Source organism: Phocoena phocoena, chromosome 15 (genome assembly GCF_963924675.1).
Source record: "Phocoena phocoena chromosome 15, mPhoPho1.1, whole genome shotgun sequence".
NCBI lineage: Eukaryota > Metazoa > Chordata > Mammalia > Artiodactyla > Phocoenidae > Phocoena > Phocoena phocoena.
In genome coordinates this window covers 22,810,928-22,822,031 of record NC_089233.1, presented here as the reverse complement: position 1 = coordinate 22,822,031, position 11,104 = coordinate 22,810,928, and the positions used below count along the sequence as shown (strand labels likewise).

The 11,104-nt window shown below is 45.7% G+C and overlaps 1 non-coding gene across 1 annotated transcript; it reads left to right on the top strand.

Moving 5' to 3' along the window:
• The first annotated feature begins 1,235 nt into the window (after positions 1 to 1,235).
• Positions 1,236 to 1,308, top strand: TRNAK-CUU (transfer RNA lysine (anticodon CUU)). Its single transcript has one exon. It is a non-coding gene; the product is annotated as a tRNA-Lys (tRNA).
• Positions 1,309 to 11,104: the final 9,796 nt, after the last annotated feature.

The following is an 11,104-nucleotide window of genomic DNA, read 5'->3' as shown; positions in this document are numbered from 1 at the left end:
ATGGGTTCCTAAACATTAACTTCCCCACAATATACCAGCATCCGATCCAGGGCGCAGAGAGGATTCCGCCGCGAGCGTTCCAAAATCACCAACGCCCCAATATCAACTAGGCAGCCCCTTCCCGCCTGGGTACACTCCAATTACCCCCCCCAAGTGTCCTTGTCCCTTTACGCACCCTGAGCCCAACACCCGCATTCTTGGCCACTCCAAACATACTCACAGGTCCACACGGTAAACCCTTCACGTGGCTCCACACGCAGTATCCCATCACCGTCCCCCCACACATCATCCACATACACACACGTCCACGACCTTCCCGGTCACACATTCGGAGGCCCGGGGCCACCGGCTTGGCGCTCCGCAGACGCCCAGGGCACAGGCGGGATGCGCGCCCACGGGGCAGCCGCGGGACCCGCTTGAAGTCTGGCTCGACGTAGTCCACCCGGCTGTCCGATGTCGGCATTGCCTCGACCGGGCCTGGGGGCTGCGCTCCAGCTTCTGACCGGCTTCTCCAGGTCGCCCCCTCCCCCGAAAAAAGCCCCCAGAATTTTGAGGACCCCCCCCCCACTTGTGGTGTGGGTAAGACCCTCCCACCCCATCCCGGCCCTACAAGACAGGACAGGGAGATGACCCCTGTTTCCCACTTCTCTGCATGGGGGAAGGGGGGTGGGGAGGCGGGAAGATGGGTTGCGGAGTAGCACTCCCTTCTGGGCATATTTCTAGGCTCTGATCTTTGCGGTCTCCGGACCTTTCAGATATTCTCACCCCTTCCCGCCAACCTCCAGCCTCCCAAGTATCCTCTCCCCGCAGCCAAGACGGTTTTCTCCCGGGCAGGCCACGTATCCTTTGGGCACGCATCTCTCCAAATATTTTATGTTAATTTTAAGGAAAAATGGAGGAGAAGAAGCACGAAAACAGAAAACTATCCCGGTTTCATCGGCAGACGTATCCTCAGCGCCTAGAACAGTGCCTGGCACTCAGTAGGCAATCTTTAAATGTTTGCGGTACGACCCCTCCTCAGTGTTCCCGCGAGACTGGGGAACTGGAAAATAGATGGGCACTGTCACCTGCTGGTATATAGTGGAACTGACGCCAAGATCCTTTTCTTTCCCTCTGTAAACGTGGGCAAATTCAACTTTCTAAGCCTCAATTTCCTCATACGCAAAATGGAGATAATTGTAGTAGTACATGCCTATTGGGGTTATTGTAAAGATTAAACACATAATACAGAGAATTCCCTGATGGTCCAGTGGTTAGGACCCTGCGCTCTTACTGCCAAGGGCCCGGGTTCGATCCCTGGTCAGGGAACTAAAATCCCACAAGCCGCAAGGTGTGGCCAAACAAACAAACAAAAAACAACACAATACCTGTAAAGGGCTTCACACAGAGCCTGGCATGGAAAACTGTTAGTGTGAGTTTGGTTAATATTACAATCATGGTTATATTCCCTTTCCCGGCTTATTTTACAGAGGGACCCTGACTGTGATGATCAGTTTAGCTTTGAGCGATGATACTTTGGGAAGCAAAGGGTGAAAATGAAGGAAGCTATTGAGTAGCAGGTGCATCTCCCCCCCGCCTCCCCCCCCAAAGTTCAAGGTCCCAAGGACCCATCACCATCATCATGATAACTTATGTAGTACTCACTGTGGGCCAGGAGATCTTTTAAGGGCTTTATATTCTTCAAAGTATTTAATCCTCCCAGCAACCCTCTATGCCAGATACTGTTGTTCATCCATGTTACAGATGGAGACATTGAGACCCAGGGGGCTTAATTACCCACCACAGTCATACAGTTGGCAGAGCTAGGATTCAACCCAGGCACTTCCTCTCAACCAGTGGCTAAACTAGTGTCATTTGCTGCAAGGTCAGATATCATCATAGACAAGCCTCATGTCCCTGGAGTGTTCTCCCGGTTTCCAGCCCTGGAGGGAACAGCTCTAGGAGGTGCCAGGAGCTATGTCAGCTCTCAAATACTCGGTCCACTTCAAGCTAATGGCTTCCCTGGCTCTACTTCTCAACTGAAAAATGATGAGAGCACTGCCTGCGGCTTTTCTACTGACAAATGTCACGATGTGTAATTAGGTGTTTGTGTGGCTCATTTTTTAGTGTCTGTCTCCCTGCTAGACCGTATCTCAGTGCTGTCCCAATAAGAACTTTCCACAATGATGGAAGTCTTCTCTATCTGCACTGTCCAGTATGGTAGTCACCAGCGATCCGTGGCTATTGAACAATTTATATGTGATTGGTATGACTATGGAACTGAACTTTCAGTTTTATTTACTCATGTGACTAGAGGCTGTAAGCTCAATGAAAACAGGAACCATGTCTGTTGTTCATCCTTGTATCCCGTGCCCAGTTCAACAGATATTTGTTGACTAAGCGAATAATTAAATTCCAGCCTTGATTCCGCCTTTGAAGTATGTCTATTCTGTATCCAAACCTCTTTTCTCTGCCAAATAGATCATCTTCCAAATGAAGGTGCTGCTCAGGACCCTGGAATTGCCAAGTCCATTTCTGTGGATCATCTTGTCCTACCCATGGAACCTTCTGAGGTAGATATCGGTATCTTGCTGTGACAAAATTGAGTCTTGGAAAGGTTGAATGACTTGTCTGAAGTCTCATGGCTGGTAAGTGAGCAGAGGCAGGATGTGAACCTAGCTACTCATGCTCTTCCCATTCACTGCACTACCTCACAGGTGAAATTTCTGGAAACATCAACTTAACTCCATGGAGAAGTGAATTTGAATCATGGGGATTCAAGCATCTGATAGGATAATTTCAGTACCCCTCTAATTGCCTCAGACAGGCGACTGCCTGAATATAAGACCTTGATGGCATCACTAACATGATCCTTGGGTATCTGCTAAGTGCCAGGCTCTGTGCCTGATCCCGTTGTGGTTCACAGATGGACACGAAGTGGATCCTGCTTCAGGGAGCTCCGGGCCAGCTGAGGAGGCAGACTGTTTCACTAGAGTGTGAGAGGTTGTTAGTCCAAGGCATGTGGGAGTGCCTCCAATTAATGGAGCTCTGGGAGCCATTGCTTGGAGGCTCAGCTTCCCCAGAGGCTCCAGAACTTGACTTTCCCTCCAGAGTGGGAGTGAGGGACACTTCAGGCTATTGTCATCTCTGGATGCATTTTTGGAGTGAGCAGCCAGGAGTAAGCAATTGTGGGACATATCATTGCTACCACTCTATGGGTTTGTGCCTGTGAGAGACATCACTAATCGATCATCACACTCTTTCTTGCCTCAGTGTAACTTATGCCTCCCATTATGTGTTAGAAGATTCAGTCACTCTTGCACAGTGTTCCTCAGTTATTTCCAGAGTCCCCATCGGGTTGCCTCACAGGTGTCCACAAACCAGGGTGTCAACTGCCATCACCATGTAGCAGCCACTTGCTATTTCTTTCCTGCATTGGCTCCCACAGGTCCTTGTCTGTGGTCCACAAATTACTTGGAATAGTCTCATCATGGCCCCTGTGGTTCCCTGTGAGGCCAACATGGGGGCATGCTCCAAATGTCCCCAAAGCTGTAGGTTAGGCAGTATTCAAGTAACAGAACAAAAAATGGCCTAAACAATAGGGGTTCTTGTTATCATAAAACGGTAAGTTGGGATGTGAGTGATCTCACAGTTGACTCATGGCTCAGCAATGTCAACAAGGGCCCAGACTCTTTCCAGCCTTCTGTTCTGCCATCCTCAGGTTGGCACCTCATGGTCACAAGATGGTTGCCACAGCACCATCAAGTCTTCACCTGATACTCTCAAAATGTAAGAAAGAGGGGTTCAGGGAAGAGAACTCTCCTTATGAGCCTCCTGTTAACCAGGAAGGAAATCATTCCTAGAACTACCCCTTTCCCCATCTCCTCTCAGCTGTGGACTTCCCCTTACATTTCATTGGCCAGAAGCGGCCTAGCTGGGTGGGAGGAAACATTAGAACTCTGAGCTTAAGAGCAGGAGCTCTTGAGTCAGAAATACTGGGCACTGAATATCAAGATCACTGAGCAACCTTGGAAAAGTCACTTAGTGTCTCAGTGTCTAGGCTGGTTTCTGCATCTGTGCAGTGGAGGGTGATCATAACAGGCCCCACCCATCAGAGTTAAATGAGCAGTAACTGAGCTGATACCTGTCAAGGGCTTTGCATCATTGCCTGGATGGAGTTGGTGCCAAGTAGGGCTTCACAAATTGGGTGAAGACATGAAAGTATGCCTGTTTTCTCTGCCCTCTTCCTCTCCTCAGTGTACCAGGTTTTTCCCAAAGTGTGTTCCAGGGAACCTCTCAGGGGTTCTGCCAGATCAAAACTGTTTTCATAATAGTACAAAAGTCTTATTTGTCCTTTTCACTATCATTCTGTCATGAATATATGGTGAAATGTTCTAGCATCTTCAAGACACTTGATATTGCAACAGGTTGAATGCATTGGCAGATGTGGCATACAGCTAGCTTCCTTCTATTAAGTCAGACATAACAGAGATTTTCAAAAATGTAAAATATCACTAGTGCTTTTTGTTTTGGGAAATCGAGGGGTTTTTTTGGAAAAAAGATTTTGCAGTAACAGGTGATGAGTTTATTATTATTAATTTTAGATGAATGAATAAATATTTAAAAAAATTGCTTGGCTTTAATTTAAAATATGGTAAATATTGGTAGGTATAACCCACCTAAACAAAAACTCTTTGAAGTCTTCTATCAATTTTAAGAGTGTCAAAGGGTTCCGAGAACATAAAGTTTGAGAACCACCGATCAAGACACACATTTAGAATCCATTTCACCAAAAGAAAGCAAATAGTTATTTATTTATTTTTTTAAAGCTGTTTTTTTAAAAAAAATTATTTGTTTATTTTTGGGCTGCATTGTGTGGCATGTGGGATCTTAGTCTCCCCACCAGGGATCAAACTTGTACGCCTTCCCTTGGAAGCATGGAATTTTAACCACTGGGCTGCCAGGGAAGTCCTGCAAATAGTTCTTTAGTATTTATGGAGTGCCAGGCACTGTTCTAAATTTTATATATATATATAAATTTTTCCAATCCTGTGATAATCCCATGAGGTAAAATATATCCACATTTAACTTTATCAAAATGTTTTTCCAGGTTTTTTGAGGTATAATTGGCAAATAAAAATTGTATTTGAGGCATATGACATGATTTGATATATGTATACATTATGAAATGTTACCACAATTAAGCAAATTAACACTCTATCACCTTACAAAGTTATTTCTTTTTTTAGGGGGGTGTGGTCAAATCACTTAAGATCTATTCTTTTAGCAAATTTCAAGTATGCAATACAGTATTATTAACTATATCTCTATCCCCATTTTACAGAAGTGGATGTTGAGGCACAGAAAACCAGTTTGTGTCCCCTGACAGCAGGCCATGGGCCAGGGCTTCATGTGCAGAACAGGACCCTCCAGAGCTCCTTCCTCCCAGGGAGCCTCGTCCAGCCCCTGCTGGGAAGAGGAATGGCCTCTCCCTCTCCCCTTCCCCCTCCCTCCCCCTCCTCCCTCTCTTCGCGTTCCTCTTGAGGGTTTGGCCCAGCCAACTGTGAAGGATTGTACCTGACAGGCGAGGCTGAAGTGGGAGCTGCAAGGAGGGGACGGGAGCCTGGGGTGACTTGGGTTACATAATAGGGGACAGTTATGTAACGGGAGCAGGCAGGGATGAAAGTGAGTCAGGGCAGAGGAAGAAACCAGGAGCTGGGGAAGAAGAAAGAGGACAGAGCAGAGGAAATGTATCCATTGCCAGCTGGGCAGATGCCATGCAAGGGGGAAACCAGAACAGGCTCAGGGCAGGCCTTCCTCTGGCGTGTCCCCTTCCCAGTGCCCCTGCCCTGGGAGACCCAGCTTCCCCTCTCTGGGCCCCATTTGTTCCAGACGATTACAAAACTCCTCCAATAACTTTTTTTTTTTTTTTTTTCTCCAATAACTTTTGACCAAACACCTTTACTGCTTAATTAACCAGAGCCAGTTTCTATTGCTTGCAAACAAAAACTTGAGTGATACAGAGCCCTTTCCTGTCCAAATACCAGAATCCATGGGAATCTGGAAACTTCTAGGCACTCACTATGCATGTCGAATGAGTAAGTGAACAATGGCTATTTATGCATTTTCTTGTAATCGTTTTACTGTCATATTTTTTCTACCTGAAGGTCACTTTGGGGGACAAGTAGCCCAGTGGATTATTCTCACCCTTCTATTCTCTGCCACCAACAGGAGAATGGTCCTGCTATGATAGTCATTTAGTCAGTTGACAAACATTACCAGGGTGCTGCACTAGGGGCCAGGGATGCAAACAAGAACAGGATGTTAGTGCTGTTGACCCAATATTTCCAGCTTGCTGACTTCCGGATGTGTGGTAGGATTGCACATCAGTCTCTTTGTGGGAGGGTGGGTGACCACTCCTGGCCAGTGAGTTATAGTGGGAGTGATTGGTGTCATTTCCAGGAGAAAGATTCCATGGTTGTCAAGAGGCCCTCCTGTGCTTTCTTCCCTGTGGCACTGTGCAAAATGGTGGCGTCCCTGCCAGCCTTGGGACCTTCTGGGTCTCTGAGTGCCTGGGTGACCATGGTGAGCAGAGACCCACAAGGTACATATGCATGAAGAAGAAAGAAACTTCACTCTTTTATGCAGCTAAGTGTCGAGGCTTGTGTGTTTCTGCAAACACAGCCCGGCCTCACCTGACTGATTAAATGTGCTGGTCTTCTAGGGGTTTACAGTCTGGTAGGGAAGGTGGACACATATGCTGAATCTTTGTCTGTCCCCCCAGATCCACTCTCCACCCCTCTTTTGCCCCAGGAAGCTGGGCTTTGTAGATTACCTCAATGGGCTCGCAGCCATCCAGCTTCTGGCTGGATTTGGCTGAGAGGGAGCCCTGGCAGGAGATTGGAGAGAGGAAGGCGATGGAGGCCAGGGTATTTATTCCTGTGCCTTGGGCTGGAGATGGCCTTCAACTGAAAGTCACTCTTCCTTGTGAGGCAGCCATTTCCACGCAAATCTCTTTCCTTTGGATTCTGGTAACCACTCCTTCCCTGTGACCACTAACCCCAGGTGACACACTATCCTACACCTTTGTCACTAGCCCTTTTGTAAACAAACAATTGTAGTGGATTAAAGACCTCGAGGGTGTTATACTCAGTGAGGTAAGTCAGAGGGAGAAAGACAAATACTGCGTGATGTAACGTATATGTGGAATTTTAAAAAGCCAAATTCATAAAAGCAGAGTCAAATGGTGGTTCCCAGGGGATGGCGGTTGGGGGGATAGAACAGATGCTGTTTACGGTACAAACTTGTAGTGAGTCCTAGGGATCTAATGCACAGGATAATGACTCTGTAGACAACAATATTGTATTATCATCATCAAACTTGCTAAGCGCCTAGAACTTATTCTAACCACTAAAAGGAAATGACAATTATGTGATGTGATAGAGGTGCTAATTATCCCTACAATGGTAATCATATTACTAAATATAAATGTATCAAACTAATAGCTTGTGCGCTTTAAATGTACATAATGTTATATGTCGAATGTATTTCAATTGAAAAAAAAAAAGGTAAGCTGTAAATTCTAGCTATTCCTCCTATCGAGAGGTGGAGTCTGTTTCCCTTCCCCCTGAATCAGGGCTGGCCTTGTGAATCTCTTTGCTCAGTGGAATGTGGTAGAAGTGATGCTGTGTATCATCTAAGGCTGGACCTGTAGAGACCTGCAGCTTCTGCTTTCACTTGCTTGGGACTCTCTCAGTTAGAACCTAGCTGCCAGGCTGTGAGAACACCAAGTGGCATGGAGAGGCCACAGGTTGGAGAGCTTCGGTGCTCTAGTCAACAGCCCCAGCTGAATTTACAGCCGCCAGCCATGTGAGTGAGCCACCCGGACATCCAGCCCAGCTGAGCCTTCAGATGACTGCAGTTCCAGGTGACAACATGTAGAGCGGAAGAATTGCCAGCTGAGCCTTGTCAACCCCTAGAATCAAAAGAGATAATACAACTGTGTTGTTATGTTGAGTCACTAAGTTTTGGGATTCTTTGTTACCTGGCAATATTAACCCAAGCAATATTTTCTACATTGTCCCGTTTTGAGAGGATCATCTCTTCTGTTGGGACTGACTCATACAATCATGAATAGACAGTTATAGATGTAGTACTTGCTCTGAGAGAGCTGGCACGGGGCCCAGGAGTTCAGAGGAAAGTTCCTACCTCTGACTTGGGGAGTCAGAGGCAATGACACCTAAGTTGACCCCTGGAGGCTGACTCTCAGCTAACTGGGTGAAAGATCAGGAAAATGGGGCTCTCAGTGTAGGAAACCTCATGAGCAAAGGCCTAGGTAGCATTTGAAGAGCTGAAAGTAGTCCGAGGTAGCTGGAGCACAGGGAACATGATGGTAGAGGCCCTAGAGGAAGGTGGAAGGGTGGAAAGGTAAGGCATGTAGGTCTGTCCTGAGGGCAGTGGGGCCAACCAAAAAGTTTAAGCAGGGGTACACGATCAGAGGCAAATTCTGCAATTATTCCTCTGGCTGCTAGGAGGGAGATTGTCTTGGTCCACTCTGGCTGCAGTAACAAAATACAATAGACTGGGCAGCTTATAAACAACAGATACTTATTTCTCACAGTTCTAGAAGTTAGAAGTCCAAGATCAGGGTGCCAGAATCGTCGGGTTCTTGTAAAAACTCTCCTCCTAGATTGTAGTTGGCTGCCTTCTCACTGTGTCCTCACATGGTGGAGAGAGAGCTCTGTTGTCTCTTCCTCTTCTTACAAGGACACTAATCCCATCATGGGGGCTCCACCCTCGTGACCTCATCTAAACCTAATTGCCTCCCAAAGGCCCCATCTCCTAATACCATCATATTGTGGGTTAGGGCTTCAATGTATGAATTTAGGAGGATCACAAACATTCAGTCCATGATGGAGACAGATTGGGGAGAGACCCATCTGCAGTTACAGAGAGAATGTGGAGCTGATGTCTGGATTTCAGTAAATCTTACCTGGTGAAATAGTCGAACTTGGCTGACAGGGAAGACCAGTGTGGCCACACAGGGATGAGGAGGTCCTGGGAGGTCCAAGACCCCCCAACCCCTTCACTTCCTTATTTTACTTTAATACAGCTTATGGTAAAACAGCTTCTCTCACTACAAAACTAACATATGCTTATTGCAGAAAACCCAGCAAATACTATAAATCCTAAATATCATGGCACATGGTTGAATGTTATTTGAAAAAACTTAAATGACTGTATCATATTTCATTGTCAGCCCAGATAGATAATTAACCTGACAACATTTTCTCTTTTCTTCCAGTCTTATTGAGATATAATTGACATTGTGTAAGTTTAAGGTATACAACATGATAATTTGATACATGTATATATTGTGAAATGATTACCTCTATAAAGTTAGTTAGCACCTCCATTATCTCACATAATTATCATTTTTGTGTGGTGGTGTTGGTGGTGGAGAGATCATTTAAGGTCTGCTCTCACAGCAACTTTCAAGTAAACAATAGAATGTTACTAACTATAGTCACCATGCTGTCCGTTACATCCCCAGAACTTATTCATCTTATAACTGGAAAGCTGTACCCTTTGACCAATATTTCCCCATTCCCTCCCATCCCCCCACTCCCACCCCAGCCCCTGGCAACCACTATTCTACTTGCTGTTTCTGTTAATTTGGCTTTAAAAGATTTTACATATAAGTGAAATCATATAGTTTGTCTTTCTGTGTCTGGCTTGTTTCACTTAACATAATACCCTCCAGTTTCATTTATGTTGTCACAAATGGCATGACTTCCTTCTTTTCTATGTCTGAATTCTATCTGTCTATCATCTATCTATCTATCTATCACATTTTCTTTATCCATTCATCTGTCAGTAAACACAGATTGTTTGCATGTCTTTGGGTATATACCCAGAAGTGGGATCGCTGGATCATATTTAATATTTGAGGAGCCTCCATACATTCTTCTATAATGACTGTACCAATTTATATTCCCACCAACAGGGCACAAGGATTGTCCTTTCTCCACATTTTCACCAACGCTTGTTATCTCTTGACAACGTTTCTTAAAACAAGTTTTACACGTGGAATTTTATAAAAACTAGTTTATAAGCATGGCTTTTAAGCCTGGATCCATGATAATGTAACTATTTCTTATCATTGTGCAGTTGGGTTATTTCTAGATTTTCCCTGTTTATCAACAGTCCTGCAGGAAAGGTACTTATTTGCATTTTTCAAAAAGTTATTTCTTGAAGCTTGATTTTTAAAAGCAGATTCTCTATATTGGAGTGTATGAAGACTTGTAAGACCCAGAAAATTTGTAACAACACACATATACTCTAAAATAGTTAAGGTTATTTTTAAAATTTATTTCTTGGTGGATAATATGTTCAAGCAGTTAAAAAACAGCAATGTAGGGCTTCCCTGGTGGCGCAGTGGTTAAGAATCCGCCTGCCAATGCAGGGGACACGGGTTCGAGCCCTGGTCTGGGAAGACCCCTCACGTCGCGGAGCAACTAAGCCCGTGCGCCACAATTACTGAGCCTGTGCTCTAGAGCCCATGAGCCACAACTACTGAGCCCGCGTGCCACAACTACTGAAGCCAGTGCGCCTAGAGCCTGTGCTCCACAGCAAGAGAAAGAAGCCACAGCAATGAGAAGCCCACGCACCACAATGAAGAGTAGCCCCTGCTCACCACAACTAGAGAAAGCCCGTGCAGCAACGAAGACCCAACACAGCCAAAACTAAATTAATTAATTTTTAAAAACCCACAAAAAAACAGCAATGTAAAGAGATACCCAGTGTAAAACCCCATCCTTTAGGGGGGCTGCAGAGAGCTTTCCAGGGGCTCAGTGAGAGGAAAACGGCATCTCTTCCTCCTGGGACACTTGGCTCTGTGCTGGTGACCACGGTTGGCAGGTGCCTTACAGCCTCCATCTCAGCCCCTCTCTCCCCTCAGCCTGTCTGCTGCAGCTCTGTCCTCCTTTCTGCAGCCATGCACCCAGGTAACCTCCCTCACAGGTCACCACTGCTCTTCCTTTCTTCTGCGGGATTCCAGAAATTTTTATTTCTACAAATTCAAGTTCAAGCTGTGATATTGTGATTTATAATAAGAAATATATAT